This window comes from Vicugna pacos, chromosome 1 (genome assembly GCF_048564905.1).
Source record: "Vicugna pacos chromosome 1, VicPac4, whole genome shotgun sequence".
NCBI lineage: Eukaryota > Metazoa > Chordata > Mammalia > Artiodactyla > Camelidae > Vicugna > Vicugna pacos.
The window spans coordinates 37,653,562-37,678,467 of NC_132987.1; the positions used below are offsets into that span (position 1 = coordinate 37,653,562).

At 39.8% G+C, this 24,906-nt stretch overlaps 3 long non-coding RNA genes across 9 annotated transcripts in view; 2 read left to right on the forward strand and 1 right to left on the reverse strand.

Moving 5' to 3' along the window:
- LOC140696184 (uncharacterized) overlaps positions 1-4,236 on the forward strand; it is a 704,768-nt gene extending 700,532 nt beyond the window's left edge. For all 4 annotated transcript variants that reach the window (XR_012072317.1, XR_012072320.1, XR_012072319.1 and 1 more), the window contains one exon: positions 4,112-4,236. This is a non-coding gene — a long non-coding RNA (uncharacterized lncRNA). The remainder of the gene's footprint in view (positions 1-4,111) is intronic.
- Positions 1-24,906, reverse strand: part of LOC140696186 (uncharacterized) — a 114,631-nt gene that overhangs the window by 24,326 nt on the left and 65,399 nt on the right. For 3 of the 4 annotated variants that reach the window (XR_012072323.1, XR_012072321.1, XR_012072324.1), the window contains exons 4-8: positions 12,627-12,764; positions 10,406-10,564; positions 4,866-4,930; positions 3,320-3,374; positions 1,454-1,588 (exon numbers count right to left, since the gene is read on the reverse strand). This is a non-coding gene — a long non-coding RNA (uncharacterized lncRNA). The remainder of the gene's footprint in view (positions 1-1,453; positions 1,589-3,319; positions 3,375-4,865; positions 4,931-10,405; positions 10,565-12,626; positions 12,765-24,906) is intronic. The other variant, XR_012072322.1, reaches the window with a different exon arrangement.
- Positions 4,239-10,655, forward strand: LOC140696189 (uncharacterized). The gene is made up of 2 exons (XR_012072326.1): positions 4,239-4,306; positions 10,434-10,655. It is a non-coding gene; the product is annotated as an uncharacterized lncRNA (long non-coding RNA).

A 24,906-nucleotide genomic window follows, 5' to 3' on the forward strand; every position in this document is an offset into this window, starting at 1 on the left:
TAGGGTTAGTGCTGGACTACTGGCCAGGCTGCAGGGCCCAGGGACCTCATAGCTGGTCTCAGATCATTTGCATGGAGGGGTTCCTGACACAATTGGGCATGGGCTCGGGGTTGTTGTGAAGCTTGCGTTGGCCTGCTAGTGGACAGGGCCAAAGCCCAGCTGGTCCCAGGGTGGGGTCTAGCGTACTGTGGGTGTGCTGGGTCTGTACGCTGCGGGATCGTAGTTTTCTTACACCTAATGTCTGCCCCCTGGTGGATGAGGCTGGTCTAGATGCTAGTGCAGGATTCCTGGAGGGACAGCCAGTGCCTGCCACCGATGGGTGGAGCTGGGCTTGTGTGCAAAGCCATGTCTGGAGGTGGCTGTGGGCTCAAGAAGTTTTTGGGCAGCCTGTCTGCTGTGGGTGGGGCTCTGTCCCCACCCAGTTAGCTGTTTGGCATCACAGCACTGGCTCCTACAGGCTGTTGGGTGGGGCCAGATCTTGGCAATAATGAGCTAAAGGGAGGATCCCAAAATACAGCTGCCAATAGCACTGTTCATATGGTATAATGTTCCAAAATATGGCTGCCACTAGTGTCTATGTGCCCAGGTGAGCCACAGCCACCCCCTACCTCTTTGGGGGTCTCTCCAGCCCAGCAGGTAGGTCTGGCCCAGGCTCCTATCAAACTACTGCTTTTGCCCTGGTTTCTGGTGCACATGAGATTTTGTGTGCATCTTTTAAGAGTGAAGTCTCTATTTTCTCCAGTTCTGTGGGGCTCCCAAAATTATTCCCCACTGGCCTTCAAAGCCAAATACTCTGGGGTTCATCTTCCCAGTGAAGGATGCCAAGGGTGGGGAGCCTGATATGGGGCTCAGAACTCGCATTCCTGTGGGAAAACCTCTGCAATATAATTATTCTCCAGTTTGTGAGTCATGGGATATGGGATGTGATTATCATGCATCTACCTCTTTCATTGTGGTTCCTTATGTATTTAGATGTAGAAGATCTTTTCCGGTAAGTTTCAGTCTTTTTCATTCACATGGCTGTTCTGCAGAGAGCTGTTATTTTGGTGTGCTCATTAGAGGAGGTGAGCTCAGGGTCTTTCTACTCTGACATCTTGGCTGATCTTCTCCTGTAATATTTTCACCTTTATCTGACAAATTCTTAAGGTAGCTAATTGAAGGAAAGATGTCAGGCAAGCCTCCTCCCTAACCACTGAGCCCAGACTGCTCAGTATCCTTCAACTGAGTAAATCCCAGTGTCTTTGAACTGAGGGGGAAGCTTTCCCAAGTACCACTCACCTGGGGGTACTTTTTCCCAGTGTCTTTCAGCTGGATTCCCCCAGTACCTTTCAACTAGGGGAGTCACTTCCCAGTATCTTTCAACTGGCAAGTCTGACACATGTTATACACTGCCAAATAAAACTCAGGATCATCACCTAATAAGCAGGAGATCCAAGAACCAAGAGAGACTCACCCAAATTCATCTAGACTCTGAGAAGGCAGATGGGCACAAGACACCTCTGCTGGTATCAGGCTCCAGATCCTTGTAGAGTTCAGGCAAAGTAGACAAGTCTGCTTTGGGTCTCTTCATGGTCACCAGAACTGTCCACTGAAAATAAGTCCTTAGCAAGTCCTCTGAATAAAATGTAATTCTTAAGCCTCTCAAATAGCTCTGAGGGCCTGGTCTAAAGAGGTAAGGTGGAGCCAAGGTATATAATTTTACAACAAAAACATGTAGTTGGAGCATCAAAAGATTACTGTTAAATAAGAAATCCAGGCATCCAGAGTTAATGAATTTAGCACTTTCCTATGTATTAGAAGATGCAAGATTCTGGGATCACTGAAATCATTTCTTTGATATGTACTTTAACTATCTAGGGCCAGTGTCCTGTTTTTCTCCATCCTGAATCCCCTCGGGTTCACAGTCAAGTCTTACTGCAGTAGCTGATGGCTTGATGACCACAATATCCTTTGTTTACTACTATGGCAGGCGACATTCTTTGTTCTTAAACAGCTTCACATATAAGCATGCACAACAACCCGTGGACTGAGAGAATGTATTACAGTTTGTTAAATTGTTCATCTGTTCCCTTTCATTGAATAATTGTCATCCAAAGATGTTTCATTTGTTTGGGGTCAAATTATTGATTGCCAGTCAGTTCATTTTCCCTAAATTAGTTTTTCCATATTATAGGCTCACCAGTGGTACTATATTAGTGTCACTGTGGAAGAACTGTTATTCTTATAAACTTTAAATATGTTACTAGTTTCTCTAGGAAGATTAGCTCCTTAGAAATATTTAAACATCACTTCATATTTTAGGATTAACTGCTACGTAAGTAAAGAATTCCATTAATTGCTACTTACAGATTAATGATACCAATTTTTATTTGACATTATATATTTGGAGGCAATTTTTAACCTAAAACTAATAGCCAAATACGGGCTAACAATTTTGAGATTTATTAATATTGCATAAGTATGCATATATATATATATGATTTAATAAACATATGCACTTTACTAAAATTTAGGAAGATGTGAAAATCAAAAGGACCAATTTTCCTATATCCCAAGATTAAAAATGCTACCCTCTGGTTTCTGAATATATAATGGAAATTAGAACTAGGTCTTTTTTTAATTATTGAATTCTGTCCTATCAATTTTCTAATGTCCTTTGTTAACATTTACCACATTTAGGCTACACCAATCTGATGCATTTGTATGAAACTTGAAAAATCCTGGCAATAAATTTGTCATTGAGAAAATAGGGCATATAAAAACAGTTACAAAAATTACCGTAATTTCATTTTATTACCCATGAAACCTTAGGCTGTTTTTCCTTAAAAGGCTGGCACATTGTTCTGACTAGATTACTCAGTCTATGAAAAAGTAAGGCTTCACAATATGGAACCTAACATTATTACATTTACAAAAATGTTACTTACCTTACATGAACAAAACTTGAATCATACGTCTGTCTTGACTAAACACATTAAATATTTCCTTATAAACTTAAGGAAAAATCTAAGTTTCTTCACATGACCCTTCACGCTTCAAGACTGTTTACTTCATAGCTTCTTATCCCTCCATTTCTTCACAAACCCGTTTCACACCATACCCAAATAGCTGCAACTTCTAAAAAAGGAAGCCATGCTTTAATCCTTTTTTTCCTTCCCTTTGAATGCAGTATTCTGCTTTGCACCTTCTAGTGTGAATTATCTATCTGTACACAGGAAGTATACATTTCTCCTCAGCCTTAATGTTTCAAATCAAATACCGTTTCCTCCAGGAAGGAACTCATGCTATCGTCTTATCCAAACTTCGGCTAGGGACCTACCCAATCACTGCAAGGGTTTTGTTCCCACACCTCTCATTCCAGTTAAACAATTTGGCTGAAATTGGAGAAAAAGCATAGTTAACATAAAAGTTAAATTACAGTTGAAAGTAAAACTGGTAAGTTTGAGAAACATAAAAGGAAAATTTTAGAAGTTGATTATTAAAAATATCTTAAATATTATGTAGAATTAGAAAATTGATGATTCAAGAGAAAAAAATTATAAAAATATATATAGCTTCAATTTATATAATAACAAAAGAAGTTATAGTATTATATACTGATCTCAACTCACAATGTAATCTGATTTTATACTAAGATTAATTTACAAAATTTAAAGTAACATTTAGAAGGTTGCTTGCTATAGCAATGATCAGATGAGTTGAAAGCTGGTATTCTGGATATCTGAAGAAAAAGTATAAATTTTATGCTTGATGAAATCTATAGTCTGTTTGGGTTAGTGTTCTGTGTTTAACAACGTTTGAAGCAGTGGTTTCCTTATCTGTCAGTGCATCACCATACATAAACCATAAGTCATTTTTTAAATTGTAAATTTCAGAATTCTATCTCAACTACTATAAAATCCAGAACCTCTAGGAAAAAAGTAAAAGAATGCGTATATTTAGATATGCAAATCTAATTTTAGATCTCATTTGGAACCACAGATCTGAAGATAGAAAGTGTCTCTTCCCAGTAGCACTCCTATTGTCACTGGCAAATCCCATTAATAATTCCTGGAAGATAAAAACAGAAGCTGGGTAATAAAATCTAACTTTTTTTTTCTTTTGTACTTAGTCTAGTTTCACTTGCTCCTATGGTGGCATGTGCAGAGGCCTTGCACACAGCACTTCAGACCAGAGTTCATGTGTGAAATGGATACACCCCTCAGCTTGGCAGACGGGACCGTGTGCAGAAGCCCTGCCCACAATTCAAGATAGAGGTGGTGGGCCGTATGCAGAGATGCTGCACCCGGCACTGTGATCTGGAGCGGTGAGCAGCACAGCTATGCCTGACCCACCGGACTCTGCCCCCTTCCTGCTGACAAGAACCCTACTGTAAAGCAGCCCTCCCCACAGCCTGTTGGAGGAGCACATGTTACTCTAGAGCATGAGATCACACCTCTTCATTCTCTGATCAAGGACTAAAACGTTCCTTTGCTTCTGAACCAAATTTGGTCCCTTTCTATTGGCTCAACTGACAATAGGCAGGAGGGACTGACTTGGGAAGGTCGGTAACAGAATTTTGGTGACCCAGATCGGATGGACAATGGCCTTTTCACTTGTTGCTATCCGCTGCACTACTCACCCCAGGTCTAGGGGGAGGATGGCAGAGGCTTTGGGTGGTTCAAGTGAGGATGACTGCCACTGGTCCCCACTGGTCCTTAAGTACACTCTGATGGGATAGAATGGCAGCAGCCTTTGGCCGAATTCGGAGCACATCCACCCAGCAACCCAATACCTGGATGTGGTACACACTCAGGTTAACCCCCCAGGGTAATCTGAACTGCACCCCCTTGTGGCATTGTTGGGGATCAAACAGTAAAACTCACGTGTGTCTGCCCACTGCCTCTTGCTGGCCTTCCTGTGGTACTGGATGCCCAAGAACAGTGGGAACCTGTGGACAAGACGGGGCCATGTCAGTCTTGCCCATTGTCTCACCAGCAGTGTTGTCCTCTTGACCCCTGTACAAGGCAGTAGTGGCCACACCAGGGGTCAACAGTGGCATTCTCCATAATCACTCTTGGTTTAGTAAAGGAACATGGCCTGTCCTGTGAGCCAGGAGGAGAAACCAGGGGAAAGCCCAGATAATAAGGACTGATGACAAAATGGAACAGGGATGCTCCATTCAAGTTCAGGGAAAGGCAACTGGGATGCCCACGTGTGAAAGGATACCACAGCAGATCCATAATGGGTGACATGACCTTTTCCATCAGCAGCGCTAGTTTCTCTAAAGTGAGCTGGAGAGCCCTGTGAGTGATGCACAAGACCAGAAACCTGTGAGCTGCTGGCAAGAACAGGAAACACCCACTGCCCAACCTTTCTTCCCACCTCTGCTTTAGCAGTGAACCTTGATGATCCTTTATTGATCAAGGTTCCATGGGCTCTTCTCCTGTTATCAGCACAGAATATGAACTGCCTTAGTGACCTGATGAATCCCTTGTGCTTTAAGCGCTCATGCAGACTCACCAAAATCCTTTTCAACCAAAAGGAGAAAAGAGAAGACCCCTGCCTCAGACAGCTATGCCCCATTATAAAGGAACAAAATGGACAGGAGCTAGCATAGCTAACCCTCTCTGGCCTGGTCCCATATGACCTGTCCTGTGGGACAGGCCTTTATCAATTTAAGGAAAACCCCCAACCGTATCAGAGCCTACATCTCTTTGGGTCTTTCGAGGAATTCATTAACAGTCTGGGACCATTAAATGCTGGTTCCAGATTTCCCAAACTGGAAATCTTTTGGGAGTCAAATCTTCTGACATTTGTGTGCCGACAAACAACTCCAACCATCCCCTCAGTAGTTGGAAAAAAGTCATAGTAAGGAATTGAGGGAAGAGCCAGAGGGATTCCTGAATCTGATTTGGGGAGTCTTTCAGACCCTTGACCACCTGGGCTGACATCCAGAGCCTCCTCAGTATACTCCTGACATGGAAAGAAAAGGCCACAATCTTTTCAAAAGCCAGAAAGGAAGCAGACAGGCAACTGAAACAATGCATACCATGGTATCTTCAGACCCAGGAACCAAGCAGTCCCAGATAACAAACGTAACTGGGACCACCCTGACCCTGGAGCAGGGGATGGAAGACAGAGGCTGACCCATTATAAAAATATGATCCTAAAGGGAATCCAGGCAGCAGGAAAGAACCCTGTCAATCGGAAGAAGATAAAGAAAATCAATCAGGAGCCAATGGAAAACCCTTTGGGATTCCTAGAGCATCTCAGGGAATGCCTCCAACCTACACTACCACTGACCCCGTCATTGCAAGGAAATGAGGTTGTATTTCATTTCCCAAAGTGCCCCTGGCATTAGATGCAAACTTCAGGAACTTGAAATACAACCAGATGCCCCTACCTTCACCTGGTTTAGATTGCTTACGGGTGTTTAATAACCAAGCTGTAGAAGAGGAGAAGTCAGAGGACTGAAAACCTGGAGGCAAGCCCACCTACCGGCTTTGGCACTCTAATGTCAAACTTTCAGCACAGGAGCCTGGACTAACCACCCACAGAGACTCTCAACTCCAGTGAGTGACCCCAGGTCCCCACCAAGGGGTAGCAAGCCAAGGACTCTAGGATCCAATCAATGAGTGCACCATATTGAAACAATAGGGACCCTAGAAGGAAGAATGTCCTCACTACGCTGAGGGGTAGAAATGGCAGATCCTGGTCACTACCCTCAAAGGCAGATGGTCCAAATAGATGAAGAATTACAGAGCAAGGGGGCACCTAAGCTGGCACTCCAGCTGACCTGTGAGGAGCCCCGGCTGACAGTGGACATAGGGGAAAAGCCTGTCAAATTCTTAGTCAACACCAGTACCACTTACTCGGTTCTCAATACCAGATCAGGCAAACTTGGGCACAAGAGTTGTAAAATTGTGGAGGTATCAGGGGAGGCCTAAAAATAGGCATTTATAGAGCCATTAGAATGCAAATGGGATGAACACACTCTCACCCATTCGTTCCTGTATGTTCCTGCGTGTCCCATACCCCTGCTAGGAAGGGTATCTTACATAAATTGCAAACTACTCTTCACCTAACGGGAGACAAGCTGGAGATTGTTGTTCCCCAGGATAGGGGCACAGGAGGATAATGTTCATGGCTGAGGACAAACCTCCCTCCATGAGCAAGTCAGCCTCTCCAGAGTGAACCTCAGGGTCTGAGCCCAGGACGGGTGGGATGAGCTGCAGGAGCCAGTCCTGTGATATCCATCTAAAAGCCAGACACACATGGCCCAACAGAAAACAATATCCTGTCATGAGACCTTATTGGACATTTCCCCTCTTATACCGGGCCCAGCTGACCATGGCCTCATTACGCCATGCAATCAGCCTATAACATTCGCGTTCTTCACATAAAGAAGCCCAATGGGGAGTACCTGATGGTACAGGCCCTCCGGGCAGTCAGTGAAGCCACTCGGGATATGCATCGATTTTACACCCCACTGGCCACTCTACTGTCCACTGAGACCTGACATTCTTTATTAGATTTAACTCTTCTGTATTCCTCTAGCCACTGAGTCACAGGAAAGTTTTGCCCTTCAGTGGCAGAACTCAAACATGCAACAAAAACAGCAATACTGTTGCATGGTCCTGCCTGAAGCGTTCAAAACCTCCCCCACCATCTTTGGGGAAACTTTAGCTAAAAACCTAAAAGATCTACATCTGGAGGCGGGAACCCTCCTCAAGTGTGTAGACAACATTCTGATCACCAGCCCTACTAAGGAGACCTCTGACAAAATACTGCAACCACCCTGAGCCACCCAGCTGACAAAGAACATAAGAAAGATGTCTAACAAAAAGCTCACATATGACAAACTAACATGGTCTAATAGCTATGAAAAGCTGAAAGGAAAGGATAATAATCCTTTCAAATGGAATTCAGAATTCAAAGGGGCCTTTCAAGAATTGAAAAAAGCAATTACTTCAGGCCCCTATCCTGGCTTTCTCAGGTTTAGATACATTCATGAGAGAAGAGGAATTGCCCTTAGGCTATCAGCTCAAAAACCGGGACCTCTTACTCGGGTGGTTGCTTATTTCTCTAAACAACTAGATAAAACTTCATAACCTGCTAATGTTTGGTAAGCCAGTCGCTGGATGGACTCCACACCAGGTTCAGGCTTTAGTAAGTTCTAACAACCCAGAAAGTTGATTCAAGTTCAGGCTGTGCTTTTAGACAACACAGTGCCTGCCTACCACAGAGACGGGGCTCCTGGAGCACGACTGCGTAGAAACCATAGACACCATCTATTCCACTGGCCCTGACCTAGGAAGTGAGCCTCTCTCAAATGCTGAAGAGGAATGGTTCACAGATGGCAGCAGTTTTATCCAAGAGGTTAAAAGGTTGGCGGGATACACAGTAACCTCCCAGACCCAAGTCAGAGAAACAAGAAGCTTATCTCAAAGGACTTTTGCCCAAAAGGCGGAGCTGATGGATGTCACCCAAGCCATACAGCGTGGGACAGAGAAGATCTTAAATGTTTACATAGATTCCTGGTATGCATATTGACATCCTGTATTCATACGGGTTGTTTAGAAGGAAAGAGAATTTACTATGGAGAATAAACAGATGAAGCATAAGCATACTGAAGCTCTTAGAAGCACTACAGCTTCCCCAAAAGGTGGCCGGAACTCATTGCAGGGGTCACCAAAAGGGAGATGCACAGGTAGTAAAGGGAAACAACAGCCAAATGGCGACCCTAGAACCAGTAACTTGGCAACTACTCCTCGTACCGCAAAGGCCAGGTCCATCCAATTATTCCCCACTCTACACTGAAACAAAGTCCAAAAATGGGGCTTCAGTGGAGATCTAGGAGGCCATGGGTGGCTAGTTAATGAACATAGGGATACTTTTTCCCCCAAACTGCATCTTCTCAAGCCATCAGGAAGGCTCACCAAGGAACTCACTAAGGGATGGCAGCAGTATATAACTGCTTAGCTGAGGTCATGGTAACTCCCGGCAAGAAGAGGGCAATCAGTCAGATAGCTGAGACATGCTGCGCCTGCACAACGAGCAACTCCAACAGCAGACCCTGTACAGGCCCCCAGAGATGACCCATTCAGACCAGAGGGACACATCCTGGAGAAGACTGGCAGACTCATCTCACTGTCATGTCAAGAGTACCGAGCAGTTTTAGATACCTCTTGGTGCTAGAAGACACATTTCTGGATGGATAGAAGCCCTGCCTGTTGGAACGGAAATGGCAGACGAAGTGGCTAGGGCACTACTGAAAGGAATAATCCCTAGGTCTTGGCTCCTAGGATCCAACAGAGCAATAATGGTCCCGCGTTCCTGTCTCAAGTGGCAAAGGGTGCCCTGGGAATAAAATGGACCTTGTGCTCAGCCTGGAGACCCCCAAGGTAGAGAGATCCAACCTTACCCTGAAACAGGCCTTAGGCAAGCTATGTCAGGAAACTCAAGACAATTGGATTAAGTTGCTTTTGACTGCCCTGCTCCTCAAGTAGTTAGCTTCAAGAGGTAAGTTAAAGTTAAATGCATTTGAACTCTTATATGGTAGACCCATTTCTCAAGCCTGCAAGAAAGGACACCTTAACACCCAGAAATGGAATAACTAAAGTATGCCAACCACGAAGACTCACAGAGTATGGTAATCAGGTGCTGCCTGTACCCACTGACCAGGCCCTCTGCCCCTTCAAGTCAGGAGACTGGGTGCCCCTAAAGGCTAGAAAATCAGCAACCCACAAAGTCAGCTCACTCCTAAGTGGAACAGACTCCACTTGGTGAGCTTAAGCACCCATTCTGCTCTGAAGCTGCAGGGGACCACTCGTGGGTACATCACACTGGAGCAAAGAGGGCCCTGGGCCCCTCCTCCAGAGAGAGAACCTGGGCCAACAGACCTCCTTGACTACTTGTGCAAAACTCTCTCTGACCTGAAGCTTCTCTTCTGGAAAATAACAAAGTGATCAGGGATGTTCAGGCCATTAAACATGCCTCAACATCAGGGCACACTTATTCCTACAGGCAAAAGAGCCAGATACCTAAATTTTAAAAAAATTGATGTGTGACCATTATTCTCTTGCTAATATTTGAGCCATGTATCTTAAATTGTCTAATGTCCATTGTCTCCAAAATGTTAGACAAGTGGTGGTCGCTCAGGGAGACAAACAGTTGGGGCTGAGGCCATGTGACCATCAAATATATCTAAAGGTGGCTGGGAAGAAGTTCTGCTCCTCTGCCTGGGGTGATGACGACACCCCAAGTCAGCAGGAAGCAATTACAGAAGATGGACCTTCACCCCTCAGTCCCCTCAAGAATGAGGAGCAGGACAAAAGTCAGAGGAGAGATTTGTTACTGGCACAGCTCATTAACAAGCTCTGGAAAATAAAAATAGAATCTGGGGAATAAAATACAGTCTGACCTTTTGGTTTCTTTTCCTTTGTGCTTAGTCCAGCTCCACTTGCTCACAGGGTGCTGTACGCAGCGGCCTTGCAGCCAGCACTTCAGACCGGAGGTCACGTGCAGAACAGCTGTGCCGGACGCTTCAGCTCAGGGGACTGTGTGCAGCCCCGCCAACGGCCTGTCGGGGAAAGAGTGTACTCCAGAGAGCAAGCTCACACAACTCCATTCTTTGATCAAAGAATAAAGCTTTCCTTTGCCTCTAACCTGAACTCTGTCTCATTCTATTGGCTTAAATGACACTGGGCAGAAGGAACCTTGGGGGGGGGGCAACTCCAGGAGGGTGGGTAATGCTGGCATAGTAATTGGTAATCTCAGTATTAGTGCAGATAATTCTTCTTGTCATTCTCAGTTCTGTAACAACCTACCTTCCGATCATCCTGTCCTCTTTGCCATCTCAGCCTCTTTATTCCATTACTATATTCTTAACTTTGTTCTAAATTATTCTCTAAAGTATCCCTCATCTCAACTTCAAGCATTCCAAACCTGACTATAACCTTTCAAGTGTTTAGTACACTCCTTTCTGTATACCAACACTAACAGTTCCTGACTCCAGGAGATATTTTAATTGATTTATTCTACCTACACTTTATTGTCCCTTACCCCGCACATAATCTCTCTTCATATACTTCCTTCACTTGGCACTATATCCATTTAGTCTTCCATCTTCCTCTCTGGTGACTTCCACTCCATTTTAACTTCCTCAGTTGGTTCCTCCTGTCTTCCTGTCCATAAACACTGGCATAAAAGAAGGCTTGTCCCTTTGATCTTTATTCTTTTCTATCTTCACTCACTATCAAGGTGAGTTCATCAAGTCCAAGTCTGACAGTCTTCATCTGATATGCTAATGACTGCCACACTTATTTCTCAAGCCCTGAGAGGCTCTTCTGATCTACAGAGTCTTAACCCAACTCCCTACTCAGATATCTCTACACGAATATTTAACAGGCACCTCACACTCTAACATTTACATATCAAAAACAAGCACCTGATGTTCTTTCTCATCTTTATCCTGCCTTCTTCTTCATCTTAATTCATGGGAAATCTGTTCTGTTTTTTTCCTAAACCCCAAACCTTGATTTATTCTTGACTCTTCTCTTTCTCTCACACAGCCCTTTCAATCAGTCAACAAGTCTTCTTGATTATGCATTTATACTACCTAGAACTTTACAACTTTATATAACTTCTATTTGGTCTGTTTTCTTCACCTCCCCACTCCTGCCCTGACCTCCAGTTTATTCTGAGCACAGCAAACATAGTTCTGTTAAAAATCCAGACCCGATCATGTCATTCCTTCCTCAAAATCCTATTTCTTCCCATAGTAAAAGTCCATGTGCTTCCTGTGTCCACAATGCTTTAGATTATATAGAGCTTCTCAAACTATTAGTGGTGAAGGTCTTTTTTTGCTGCTTATTTTTTATTCCCACTCTATAATCACCCAGTCATTTTATAAAATAAGTAAAAGTCAGTTACTAGAAAATTGAAGAAGACAGGACACAGAAATCTCAGTATTTTTGTATTAAAAGACACAAAGTTACTGTATTACTCTATCAGGTTGTTACAAAAGTTTCTCAGTACTTACTCAACTTCTTGTGTCTATTTTCTTGTGACTGGTTGTCCACAAACTAGCAATGGCTGGCGCTCCATATACTAGCAGCATTTCTCTGGAAGTTCTACCTTCCCCTTTCCACCTAGATCTCTTATTCTGCTACTGTCTCCCCTTTTCTGCAATTTAGCAACAGCTGGATGCAACCAGTTTCCTATACATTCCAGGAATACTTTGCCTCAGAACTTTGAACTCCTTCCCCTCTCCCTAGAAGCTGTATGGCATATGCCCAAACTTCCTTCAGGCCTTAATTTAAATCTTAACCTCTAAACAGGTCTTCCTTGACCATCTTATCTAGAAGTTATACACCCTTTCAATACTTCCTAATTCTACTGCTCAGTTTATGGTTTATCTCAGAGTTTATCATTCTCTAACATAGTATTTCTGTCTCTGATTAGAATGCAAGCTCTACGTGGGGGAATTTCTCCCTATTAATTTTCTGCTGCATTTTCAGTACCTATAATAGTGCCGTAAGCAACCCCTAGAGGCTAACATAATAGACTTTTCCAAGCTATATTTTAAGTTAAACTTCACACCAGGTGCTCCCATACTTCAGTAACTTCTGACTCTAGCATACCTTTCAAATCTTTTTGATTACATAATCTTATTGATTCCATTCTTAGATTAAAGAACAAGTGTCTAACAGATGACTAGATCTTTTCCCCGGCTGCTTCTTCAGTAACACTGTGAGCAAACTGCATGAATGAGATCGCACCTAAAGAAAGATCACAAGGATTCAGCAAGTCTGCATGCAGTGAAGGACAACTAAGGCTCTGACCCCCTCTCCAAGTGATGAACTACAATTAGCTTCCCCTCTCTCCCCTTAAAAACTCTTATGGTTGAGCAAAATCTTGGGAGTTGGTTCTGGGACACAACTCCACCTTCTCCCCAGGTTCCAGCCTCCTGAATAAAGCAAACTTCCCTTTTCCAACCAACACTTGTCTCTCAAGTATTATCTATCTTTCAAGTGGTGAGCAGCCAAACCTGAGTTTAGTAACAGTGCCTAGCATATAGAAGGAGCTTAAAAACACTTAAAAAAAATTGTTATGAATAGCTGTTGAGCTGCATCAGGGCTTATAAGTGAAATGAAGCATTAAGCATCTATAAAGTTTAAATAGTTTTACTAACATAGAAAGATATAATAAACTATTTGTTTTAAGATTAAATAAAAAGAAAAACTAACATTATCAACATTTATAGTGCTTGTCCCTACCATGCGTTATGGAAGATTTGCTGGCATTGCTTGCAGACTAAGAGGGAATATAAAGCTTACTTGTTTATGTGATATTATTTTCAGTGTATGTACTTCCTATTGTGGGGTAAGAAAATCTAAAATTATAAATACTTTTGAATTTATAGACTTTTTGTGTGTGTATTATCTTAGATATTGGTTATTAAAACCATAATCCTGAGGTATCTGAAAATGTATTTATCATTTTACATAGGTCTTCAGGCTCATAAGTATTTTGAACCACTGATTTATAGCAGAAAGAGTTGAATACTTGAAGTTGATTATGGCAAAATATAGGGAAATAAAGTTCTAACATTTATTTTACCTCCATATTTTAATGACTAAAACATACATTCATGGTGATAGTGGTCACTGTTTCTGGGTCCTGATTTTCATCTTCAGAAGTTCAGAAATGTTTCTCTATTAATGTATCTAAACATTAATTTGAAGTTTTACAAAAAACAATTACAAGCTTGTAAAAGTATTTGAAAAAGACTGTTCTTTCAATTCCATTCTCTCTAGGACACCCTGAATACTCCCACTTAAAAATTCTTGGAAGTCATCAGGTTAGCAAGGAAACATTCCTTTGCAAATTACCACATTCGGTGCTAATTATTCAGGTGTCATTAGCCTTCACACTGAATGCTACTTTTGTTGACATTAAATTTATACACAGTATTTCATCAGAAGTATGAAAAATCATTTCCTTACTTATATTTACCTTTTTATATTTCAATTCAGAAAGAAATCCAAACTATGGTTTTATTTCTAATATAGAACATTCTGTTCATTTTCTGAAGATAAGGAAGGAAAGAAAAATAAAGAGAGAAAGAAGAGAAAAGAAAGAAGGAAAGAGAAAAAGAGTTTGTTATTTCTCATTTAGAGATTTACACAGAGTTCATTTCAGTTACCTATTTTAATTACTTAGGATTAACTGGAGGCAACAGAATTGACTCTTGAAAAGGGGATGTGATAGGGAACTGGGTGTTTAAAATGTATTCAAATGTGACTTCCAGCTTGAACTCCAAAATGTAAAGTCCTTTGAAGTTGTCGCTCTTTTTCTTACAACCAAAAATAGGTGAACAAACTGAACAGCAATGGATTTTTTGACTCACCAGACAACACAGTCCAGAGGGCAAACAGTCACCTGAAAATCTGGAGAAATAGGTAAATCCAGAGTCACAGCCGAAGTCTGCTTACCTGGAGCAGAAGCCACTGGAGCCACGAACTAATAGGAAAACATAAATTGTACTTGTAATGACTTGTTGGAGGCTGAGTGTGCACTCACTTGAGAGTGAGGATTACTGAGGTCCACAGCCTTAGAGGGACTGCTACAATTTCATAGGTTTTACCTCCAGGAACCCCAACATATTCTCACAGTGAAGAACCATAGAAAGATCCTTTAGTCTCAGGAGGGTCAGGGAAAATAAAGCTTTGTTAAATACATCCTCAGAGGTCTCCATAGTAAGATCTACTCTACAGGAGTTAAAAGACCTTACCCGAGCCTTATTCCCTAGGAGAATGACAGTACTTTCATTCTAAGCCTTCCTATCTCGCCCAAGGGGCAAGTAAGGAGGGGAAGCTAAGGAACATTTATAAAGGTCAAGGCCCAGGGCCATTTAATCATAAGAATGTGATACGATCCTCCACCACTACACCAACAGGACTTCAGTTTAAAGAGGTGTAAAACACAGATCCTTTCTTAGGAAGAGTACCTGGAGAGCCCAAAGTCAACAGAGGAAGAACTAACCACTTCACACCCTCCCCTTCTCAAACACACACTCACACACACATACATACTCTAGAGGAATTTAAAGTCTGCCACCTATAGCTAAGGCAAACATTAAACACAGCCCAACCACTAGACAGATTCACACTGTAAAACATTAATAAACAGAAACCTCAATTAAATAAGAGTTGGGAGACCAGATTGTGGAGCTCTCAAGTTCTGCGATGGTAGGAGAGCCCAACAGGGGTAAAAAAAATCACTCCTCTTCCTTCCTGGCAAGGATTCAGCCAATGAAAAGCCATGGACTCTTTGTTTACTATAGCCATCCCCATTTCTGTTTCTCCTCTATAAAGACATTCTCCTTCCCTTGACATGTGGGGACCTACACATGGTTTGCCATGGTTATAGATCCTGAATTGCAATTTTCTTGAATAATAGACTAAATAATGCAGAAGAACAAATAAGTGATCTAGAAGACAGAATAATGGGAATCACCCAATCAGAACAGCTGAAAGAAAAACAAGCAAAAAATGAAAGCAACATATGAAATCTAAGGGATGCATGTCAACCTACATGTAACAGGGATTCCAGAAGGAGAAGAAAGAGAAGTGGGGACTGAAAATAGAATAAAATAAATTATGGCTGTAAACTTCCCACACATAGAGAAGAAAGCAGATATCCAAGTACAGGAAGCACAGAGGGTTCCAAACAAAATGAACCCAAACTGTTCTACGCCAAGATATATCATAACTAAAATGGCAAAGCTAAAGATAAGATAAAGATAACAAGAGAAAAACGAAGAGTCAAATACAAAGGCACCCCCCATAAGGCCATCAGCTGATTTCTCTAAAGAAACTTTGCCAGCCGGAAGGGAGGGCATAATATACTCCAAGTTCTGAAAGGGAAAAGCTGCAACCTATGATACTCTACCAAGCAATATAATCATTTAAATACAAAAAGAAAATGAGAACATCTCGAACAAGCAAAAACGAAAAGAATACAATACTAAACCTAACCTAAAAGAAATACTGAAAGATCTCTAAATCTAAAAAAAGCAAGAATCAATATGAAAGGGAAAAACACAATGGAAAAGCAAATATGTAAAAGAATTGGATAATCTTTTGTACTGGCTCACTTAAATGAGCCAGTACATAGATTAAATAAATTATTTTAATTCTGTAAATGCAATTATAACTACAATGAACAGCAAAAGGATAAATATGAAGATGTAAAATAGGACATTAAAATCACAAAATGAGGGGGAAGGGAATACAAAATTTAGATCTTTAGAATGTGTTTGAAGTTAAATCACTAACAGTCAAAAGCAAGTAACTATAGTTATGGGTTTACATACTTGAAAACCAGGGTAATCACAAATCAACAACATACAAAAGATTCACAAAAAAACAAAAAGAAAGGAATTCAAACATAATACAAAAGAAAACCATCAAGCCACAAAAGGAAAAACAAAAAGAAAGGGACAATGAAGAACTAAAAAATCAACCAGAAAACAAGGTTTATAATAGCAATAAATACATACTGATTAATAATTAAACATCAATGGACTGTTGATTTGATAAAAAGACAGAGTAGCAGATTGGATAAAGAAACAAGAACCTACAATGTGCTGCTTATAAGAGACCAACTTTAAAGTGAAAGACACAGGTTGGGAGTGACAGGATATATGCAAATGGAAATGACAAGGAAGTAGGGGTATGCTCATATCAGAGAAAAAAGACTTTAAAACAGAGTCCATTGAGAAAGACAAAGGAGGATACTGTAATATGATAAAGGGACCAATACAAGAAGGGATCATTAACATATATGCACCCAATATAGGAGCACATAAATACATAAAACAAATACCAAGAGACATAAATGGACAAAGTGGCAGGAATATATTAGTAGGAGACTTTAATACCCAACTTACATCAATAGATCTTCCAGATAGAAAATCAATAAGGCAACGGAGATACTAAATAACACAACAGAACAGTTGGACTTAATTGATAATTAATTGTCTAAAGGACACTGCATCCAAAAAAAAAAAAAAACATATATATATATATATACACACACACACTCTTTCCAAGCATGCCTGGAACATTCTCTAGGATAGACCACATACTAGTACACAAAACAAGCCGCAACAAATTTGAGAGAATAGAAATGATTTCAAGGATGTTTTCTGATCATAACTGTATAAAAGTAGAACTCAACCATGGAAAGAGAAATGAGGAAAAAGAATGATTACATGGAGACTAAACATGCTACTAAGAAAGCAATGGGCCAACAGTAAAATCAAAGAGGTAGTTAGAAAATACCTGGGGACAAATGACAATGAAAGAACACAACCACACAAAATCAGTGGGATGCAGCAAAAGCAGTTCTAGCAATATTAGAAGTTCATAGCAATACAGGCCTTTCTAAAAAAAAAAAAAAAAAAGAAAGAAAGAAACAAGAAAAAAATCTCAAATAAACAGCCTAACTTACCACTTAAAAGAATTGGCAAAAAATCCCAAATTAGCAGAAAGAAGTAATAAAGATCAGAGAAGAAATAAATAAAATAGAGATTAAAAATAGAAAAGATCAACCAAAAAAAGAACTGCTGATTTGAAAGGATAAATAACACTGACAAAACTACAGCCACACTCAACAGGAAGAAAAGAGATAGAGAACCCAAATAAGCGAAGCAAGAAATGAAAGGGGAGAAATAACAAGTGGTAACACAGAAACATAAAAAATCATAAGAAAATACGATGAACAGTTATATGCCAACAAATTAGACAACCTAGCAAAAAGGCAAGTTTCTAGAAACATAGAACTTGCCAAAACTGAACCAAATAGAATCAGATAACTTGATCACTAGAAGTGAAGTACAATCTGTAAAAAACAAAAACAAAAACAAACAAACAAAAATACTCCCTGCAAACAAAAGTCCAGAACTGGATATCTTCCATGGGGAGTTATACCAAAAATACAAAGAAAACTTATACTTATCCTTCTCAAACTATTGTGTAAGACTGAGGAGGAGGGAATACACCAAAATTAGTCCACGAAGCCACCAACACCGATATCAAAACCAGATAAAGACAGTACAAAAAAAAAAATTACAGGCCACTATCCCTGGTCAATATAGAGGCAAAAATCTTCAACAAAAGATTAGCAAACAGAATCCAACAATACATAAAAAGGATTCATACAACATGATCAAGCTGGATTCATTCCAGGGTCTCAAGAGTGTTTCAACTTACACAAATGAATCAACGTGATACACCGCATCAACAAAAGAACAGGAAAAAACCACAATCATCTCAATAGGTGCAGAAAAAGTATGTGACAAAATGTAACATCCATTCATGATAAAAACTCTCACTCTAGTGGATATAGAGGCAACACAGTCAACATAATAAAAGTTATTTATGACAAACCCACAGCCAGTATAATATTCAAAGGTGAAAATCTAAATACCTTCTCACTAAATTCTGGAACAAGACAAGGATGCCTACTCTCACCACTTCTATTTAACATAGTATTGGAAGTCCTAGCCATGGCAATAGACAAGACAAAAAAAAAAAAGTTATTTTACAGATTCTACAGATTTGAAGGGAAGAGGTCAAACTGTCATTATATGCAGATGACATGACATATATAATATGATATACTGATATATGATATATAGAAAACCCTAAACACCCCACACAAAAACTATTAGAAGTAATATATGAATTCAGCAAGGTAGCAGGAAACAAGATTAATGTACAGAAATCTGTTGCATTTCTTTACACTAACAATGAAATATCAGAAAAAGAGAAAGTGAAAAAAACAGTCACATTTAAAATTGCATCAAAAAATACCTAGGAATAAACTTAACCAAACAGGTGAAAGACCTGTACTTGGAAAACTATGAGACACTGATAAAGAAAACTGAACATGATACAGTATAATGAAAAGATATCCAAGTTCATGGGTTGGAAGAATTAATACTGTTAAAATGTCCACTACCCAAAGCAATCTATAGATTGAATACAACCTCTATCAAAATACCCATGACATATTTCACAGAACTAGATCAAATAATCCTACAATATATAAGGAACCACAAAGGACCCCAAATTGCCAAAGCAATCTTGAGAAAATAGAAAAAAACGAGATATCATGCCTCCTGACTTCAGACTATACTACAAAGGTGCAGTAATCGAAGCAGTATGGTGCTGACATATAAACAAACACACAGATCAATGGAATAGAAAATAGAGCCTAGAAATAAACCCATGCACTTATAGTTAAATAATTGATGAACAGGATGCAAACATATATGATGGAGAAAATGCAGTCCCTTCAATAAATGATGCTGAGAAAACTGGACAGCTACATGTAAGAAAATAAAGTTAGAGCATTTTCTCACATCACATACAAAAATGAACTCAAATGGATTAAAGACCTAAATGTAAGATCTGAAACCATAAAACCCCTAGAAGAGAACATATATAGAACATTATTTGACATTAATTGTAGCAGTATTTTTTTAATCTGTCCCCTCAGCAAAAATAAACAAAAGCAAAAATAAACAAATAGGTCCTAATTAAAGGTAAAAGCTTTTGCACAGCAAAGGAAATCACTGACAAAACAAAAAGGCTACCCACTTAATGAGATTAAATATTTCCAAATTATTATGACCAATAAGGGGTTAATATTTAAGCAATATAAACATCTACTGCAACTCAATATCAAAAAAAGCAAACAACCTAAAAAAAAAAAAAAAAGGGCACAAGACCTGAATAGACATTCTTCCAAGGAAAACATACAAATGGCACATGAATGGATGCTCAAAATTTCTAATCAGAGAAATGCAAATTAAAACCACAATGAGGTATCATCACCTCACACTATCAAAATGTCTATCATCAAAAAGTCTACAGATAACAAATGTTGGCAAGGATGTAAAGAAAATGGAACCCCAGTACACTGTTGGTGGGAATGTAAACTGGTGCGACCACTATGGAAAACAGTATGGAGGCATCTCAAAACCTAAAAACAGAACTAGCATATGATGCAGCAATCCCACTCCTGGGTGTATATATAAAGAACATGAAAAAACTAAATCATAGTTCAAAAAGATATATGCATCACAATGTTCATAGTAGCATTATTTATAATAGCCAGGTTATGAAAGCAACCTAAGTATCCATCAACAGATAATGAATAAATAAGATGGGGTATACATACACAATGGATTACCAGCCATAAAATGAGTGAAATTCTGCCATTTGTAACAATGGAGATGGAACTAGAGGTATTGTTGTTATTGAAATAAGTCAGACAGAGAAAGACAAATACTCTTTTATATCTCATATTTGTAATCTAAAAATAAAAGGAATGACTGTAACAGAAAAGAAACAGACTCACAGGTATAGAGACAAACTAGAGGTGATCAGTGGAAAGGATAGGGAAGCAGGGAGGGCCAAGATAGGAGCAGGGGATTAAGAGAGACAAACTACTACATATAAAATAAATAAGCAGCAAGGAAAGGACATATTGTACGTCACAGGAACACACAGCCATTACTTTTAATAACTTTAAATAGAATATAATCTTTAAAAATATCAAATCACTGTTATACACCTGAAACTAATATAATATTGTAAACCAACTGTACTTCAGAAAAATGCAGAAGACTTAAAAAATAAATTAACTTTTTTTTGTTTTTATCTTATTTTATTTTTTATTGAGTTATAGTCAGTTTACAATGTTGTGTCAATTCTGGTGTACAGTACAGTTTTTAGTCATACATGAAAATACATATATTTGCTTTCATACTCTTTTTTACTGTGAGCTACTATAAGACCTTGACTGTATTTCCCTGTGCTATACAGTGTAAACTTGTTTATCTATTCTAAAATAACATTGTTACCTGTCAACACCTTATTGTTCCTAAACCTCAAATATTACTAACATCCATTTCCACTAGAAGCAAATTCTTTACTGTAATTGACATGCAATGCATCTTTAGTATTTCAGATGAAGCTAGCCAATACCTTTTTGCCTTCATTTGGGAAGAAAAACAATTCACTTGGATGGCAATGCCTCAGTGTTTTACTGAGAGTCCTTATTTCACAAATCCTGAAGTCTGATCTTGATAATATAAAGTTCCCCAGAGGTTCTCTTTGCTGCAATATGTGGATGATTTACTCTTTGCTTTCCTTCTCAATCTTCCTTTCAGGAAGTCAGCATCCACTTGCTAAAGCTTTTAGCCTTAAAGGAACACAAGTCAGCCAAAGAAAAACTGCAGTTTGTCCAAACCCAGGTTATATACTTAGAGCATGTGCTGTCACAACAAGTACAGTTGCTACACCTAGATCCAGATAAACTTCGTGGTTTCCTAAGTTTCCCAATACCCCAAAGTGTCAACTGCATGGCTTTCTTAGGTTAGCTGTTCATTCCAAAATTGCATTACAAATTTCTCTTTTATGGCCAAACCTCTGTATGTTATACTAGACAATATAAACCCCTACCCAATTTTATGGGAAGAATTGGAAACAGCATTCAAGGCCGTAAAGGAGGATTTGATGAACCCACCTCCCCTTGGGGACCCCTCTTTCCATATGAGAAGTGAATGCCTTTGGTACTTACACAAAAAACACAGGGACCACCCATCAACCCGTAGAATGTGTACAGCCAGCAGCTGGGCCCTGTGGCATGGGGTTACCACCTTGCCTGAGAGCCATTATAGACACTGCCATTTTGGTTGAGGCCGCTGGGAAAATTGTTACGGAATCCCCTTTAACTACTTTTATACCTCATGCAGTAGATGCTCTCCTGAATTCTCATCATATTCAATATTTCTCAATCAGCTTCCTCACCTCCTGAGAAGTCCTTTTGGTAACTGGACCTCACATAATTCTTCCATGCTGTAATAATCCTAACCCAGTTACTTTCTCCCTCCTGTCACTGACAAAGTCCCCCATGACTGCTTAACACTGACAGACCATCTCTTGACTCCTCATACTGATCTACTGGGAATTCCTTTGGGTAAGACTGATTTCTCATGGTTCACTGATGGTGTTCTTATTTAAAAGGTGACAATGGCAAATATCCTGCTGGGTTTGTTTTTGCTACTTTTCTCGATGTTAATGAGGCTGTATCCATACCTATAGCCCAACAGGCTGAATTATATATTTTCACACAGGCTTGTACTTAAGACAAGGACAAAACTATCATTATTTATATTGATAGTAGATATATTTTTGGAATAGCTCATGATTTTAGAATTTTGTAGAAACAACATGCCTTCCTTACTTCCAGTGGAAATAAAATTTATAACAGCCCCTATGCTCAGGAATTACTGAATTCAATACTTTCACCTGTTGCTTTGGCTACTATTAAATTCCCAGGGCATTCAAAATTTGACTGTCTGGAAACTAAGGGCAATCACCTTGCTGATCTCTCTGAAAAGACTGCTGCCTTTCAAGAGATTAACAGCAGCCACACCTTTATCACGGTCTGAGGGATACATCCCCAAATGATAACTTAGAAAAACCAGCTACAAAAGCCCAACAATTAGCCTCAGATAAAGAAAAACAGGATTGGAAATTTAATAATTCTTGCTTTGTTAAAAAGAGAAAGCTCTGCTTTGGACCACATAACAACCCAATCCTATCAGAGAGTCTAAAATTCTGCCTCTTCACTACGGTGCATGCATTAAACCTTTGGTTTACTGACAAAATAATAGCACTGATGAATTACTACTGGTGGGGAAGCACTAACAAGGCTGCAACAAGTACCCAGCTCACTTTTCCCACTTGTATGAAGTACAACCCAGGGAAGCCTGTTCATATCACTCCTAAACATTTCAAACTGCCTGATGGACCGTTGGAGGCCTGGCAAATAGATTTCAACAATTTCCTCTGTCTCAAGGATGTACATATGTTTTAGTTACGGTCTGTTATGTTTTCGCACTAGTCTTAAAGTCATCCGTGAAGGCAGGTTATGACCTCTTTTGTAGCTAACTTCCTTTTTAAAAAGATCTCTACCTGGGGAGCTCCTCTCAGACTTCATATTGTGATCAAAGAATCTGTTTTACCGGTCAGGTACTTGATAAGTATGTGCTGTTTGATCAGGTTTACGACACTTTCGCTGTGCTTACCACCATCAATTTCTGGTTTAGTCAAATGCATTAATGGTATTATTAAGACTCAATTGGAAAAATCTGTAGTCTCTCTCCAAATGCCTTGGTCAAAAGCATTGCCATTTAGTGTCTAACTCTCAGATCCATTACTTTTGGAACTTATAAATTCTCAACCTTTGAGACAGTCACAGGACACCCAATGCAATGGCTTCTGCTTCTTTAGACCTGCAATTGATAAAAGGAGAGGTACTCCAATGTGCAAAGGCCGAATTGCTTCTTTTAAAAATAACCATGCTTTGGTAGAGCAATCTTTTCATAGTGCATTCTCGGGAGACAAAGGTCTTAGGCACTGTACCCTGCAACATAGAGATTTTGTCTATTAGAAAAGTCTCCTAAAGAAGAATTCTCTTTTCACGGGAGAGGCCCCCATCAGGTACTGCTGACCAACCTTCTTACTGCCAAATTCCAACAGATACACCCTTGGATTCACATGACACACAAAGAAAGCACAAAATTCTGACTAGACATGCACATCATCTGGTGACACACAAGTAAAGATTTCTAAGAACTGAAGCAGTCAACATCTGATAGGACAGATCTCCCCAGATATTCAGCCCAGGACTGTTGGAAGTTTGTTGCCAAACCTCTGATCATGGCATAATGCTTCAGATATCTCCAGTGTCTTTGATCTTGGTAACATGTGGAGTTCAGACAAAAGGTTCCTAAGAAGTCTCCCTCCTACCCCTCTTATTACCTGAAGGTGACTCAGCAGATCCCCAACCTGTCTATCTTCCCTCCAGTGTGAGACACTGCACTCAGGAAAGTTCCTTCCCGACACTGAGGGACAAAAAATCTCTGAAACTAGAAAACTTGACTCTTGATCAGTGATACTTTCATAGAAAGATCTTGATCAAAAGGGGAAAATATATAAAAAAATTATAAACAAACTTCAATTAAATAGAGTTGGGAGACCAGCAGAGTCTCCTCTCATGTCCCATTAAAAGAGCAGAACCCAACAGAAAGACTTCTTTCTTGCAAAGAGCTCAGTGAATGAAAAGCCGTAGACTCTCTTTGCTGTAGCCCTCCCAACTTCCTTTTCCCCTAAGTGAAAGAATTATCTGTCCCTTCTGGGGACATACATGTAGCTTGTCATGGTTCTGGACCCCAAGTTGTAATTCTCTGCTGTTCCCAAACAAACTCACCTTTGCTGGAGAAATACCTGCCTATTTCAGGTCAACAACACAAAACTCCTATTTACCTCAGTTCCTATTACCTGATATGTCATGTAGGGCTTTCAACAAAAAATTGCAAGGAATGACAAAGGTAGTTAAAGACATAGTCTGAAGAAGCAAAGCAAGATCAGAACCAGACTCAGACATGACACAATGCTGATATTATCAAAAAGGGAATTTAAAATAACTATGGTAAATATGTTAAAGACTAGTGGGGAAAAGTAGACAAGATACAAAACAGATGAGTAATATATGTGGAACCATGGACATTCTAAGAAAGAAACAGAAGAAAATGCTAGAAATAAAAACCAGTATACCAGAAGTGATTTCCTATTTCTTTTTTTTTTTTTTACAAGGTATTAGGTAGCTGAAATGAGTGACACAGCTAACTATGAAAAATAGTGGGGCATCCCAGTAGAAGGGTGTTAGAAAGAACTTGTAAAATTTGAGCACATGTTAGATGCTTCTGGAGAAGGTGCAAATATATTGGGTCCTTGCTCTGGATTATGTGCTGTCAGTAAGGTAATACTGTGATTG